Consider the following 2711-nt stretch of genomic DNA (forward strand, 5'->3'; position numbering starts at 1 on the left):
ATATATATATATATATATATATATATATATATATATATATATATATATATATATATATATATATATATATATATATATATATATATATATATATATATATATGATAATGTGTAAGTCATTCACTCCACAAAAGTGTTAAATTAAGAGGGTGTTTGGCTAAGCTTATTTTAGGAGCTTTTTGGCTTATTACCAGTTGTGCACTGGTAAAAGCCAAAAGTAGTGTTTGGATGACAAGTTTTTTAAAAATAGCTTATACGTGTCTGGTACCTCTAATAAGCCATTTTTCGTAATTTGATCACCCTTACTTATCAAAATCTACTTATTTGACTATCATTAAAAACCGACCAATATACCTTTTAACCTAATGTAAGGATTCGTTAATATGCCAGTTTCGACACAAGACAAAGAAATATGTACGCCTCTATTCTTCTCTCATTGGCTCATCAAGTGATTCCTCCCTGCTTGCCGTCGATTGCCACCGCCGCCACTGGTCGGAGACCGTCACACCCAATAGCTACACCGATGACCTTCACACCCTGCAGATTCAATTTTTCTGGTCAAAAACTAAAAATAGTTTAATAGCTTATAGCGTTTTGACACTGGATAAGCTAATCCAAACACGCCGTTTTGATACCGCTATAAGCTATAAGTTAAAAAGTTAAAAAAAACATTTTAAATAAGCTTAGCCAAACACATCTAAGATTGTAGAACTCTTTATTGCTCTGAGAAAATTTGGCGTTGCATGGTCCTTCTCATTCGCTATCGAATGAAGCATACTAATATGTCGTTTGCTTCTCCAACATGTCTCTTTTGGTTCTCCAATGTGTGCCCATCCTTCATTGTACTTAAGTTTAAAAGAAACCATGTCGTTTTCCTATTATTTTAGAATGTACGGTGTGGTGCCGATGGCACATAATTGATCTTCTAGCTGAAATTGGAATGCTTGACTATAAACTCATTGATACTCAAATAGAGACGAACCACAAGTTAAGAGTTCTTCCGGATCAAGTTCCTGCTAACAAAGAATGGTATCAAAGACTGGCCGGGGAACTTATATATTTGTCTCACACTCAACCTGATATAGCCTATGTTGTGAGTGTAGTGAGTCGTTTCATGTTGGCACCAAGTTAAGACCACTTGAACACCAAGTTAAGACCACTTGAAAGCAGTGGATCAGATATTGAAGTATCTCAAGTCTTTAGTAGGAAAAGGTTTATTTTTCAGAAAAAATCAAGACCACCAGGTAGTGGGATACATGGATGCAGATTTGGGTGGAGAACGAACAGATCGAAAGTCCACATCAGGATATTTCACCTTTGTTGGAGGAAATCTTGTTACATGGATGAAAAAGAATCAAAAGGTGGTCTTTTGGTCAGGTACTGAGGCGGAATTTCAGGGAATGGTGCATGGTAGAAGTGAACTCCTTTAGATAAAGCGAATCATGCAAGACCCAAGTATGGAACTAAAGACACCCATGCAGTTACATTGTGAAAATGAGGAAACAGTAAAAATAGAAAACAATCTTTCAACATGATAAAACTAAACACGTGGAAATTGATCGACACTTCATTAAAGACCACCTTGAGAAGAAAACAGTGGAACTTCCTCATGTTTCCTCGAAAGAAGAATTGGCAAATATGTTGACAAAATAGAAGTGTGGAAGAGTTTTTCATGGCTCTCTTAGCAAGTTAGGAATGTTGATATACATTCCCCACCTTGAGGAGGAGTGTTGACAAGAGCTATACTCGGTAGGATAAATATATGTTGTTGTATGAGTTCTATCTTTACCTTATCTTAGGGACATATTATAGGATAGTTTGTTCATGTATCTCCTATATAAATTCTTGTACCTAGTTGGTGATTGAATATATGAAAATCGGAGATCCTTCCTCCAATACTACTCTCAACTTTACATTGTCACCATTAAAATGGCTATTAACATTTCTTTCTTGGCAGATACATATAAAGATGGTGTGTGATGCAAATGAACAGAGATTGATTACATGTTGTAGTTGACTTGCTACATTGTTGGAACTTATAAGGATTTGGTTTTCTAAGAGAAAGCAATAGGTATAAGTTTTATTTTATGTGGAGAATGCTAAGCAGGCCATTGTAATTTTATGATTGAGTTTTTCAAAGATTATTTTACATTGGAAGTTCCTCTTTGTTTGTTGGAAGATTTCCCATCTTTTTGTGATTTAAGATGGTTATATTTTTTTACTGAAAGGTGATGAAGATAGTGATGGTTTTGGCTGATGTTTTGTTGTTGTTATCGAGGCAGATAGGTGGCGTAAGTCTAGGTACATAAATAACGACCAAAAATGTAAATATTTATATATGACAATATTGCAAAAATGGTCCCTGTGGTATGAATTTTTTTGGGGTTTCAGTCCAAGCCTCCACTTTTTTGGATTCATGGTCCTTTTGGCCTAGTTTGTACGTAGAATTGGTCCCCCGACTTAACTTACGTTAAGTTGTTGTTGTTAACCCCCTCATGTGCCTTCCACATGAGGGTATATTTGTCTTTTCACTTCTAAGGGACCATTTTTGCACCTGAATAAATATATCCCCCTTTTTTAAAAAAATTAATACCTATTTATTAATTTTAATAATTAAAAAATAAAAGAAGTCTCTCTCTCTCATCAAATTAACTTCACAAATAAACATAGGTACCTACATATACTTTTGGAGAGAGAAAGAGAAAAACCCCA

Source organism: Lactuca virosa, chromosome 1 (assembly GCF_052849685.1).
Source record: "Lactuca virosa cultivar CGN04683 chromosome 1, Lactuca_virosa_CGN04683_v6, whole genome shotgun sequence".
Taxonomy (NCBI): Eukaryota; Viridiplantae; Streptophyta; class Magnoliopsida; order Asterales; family Asteraceae; genus Lactuca; species Lactuca virosa.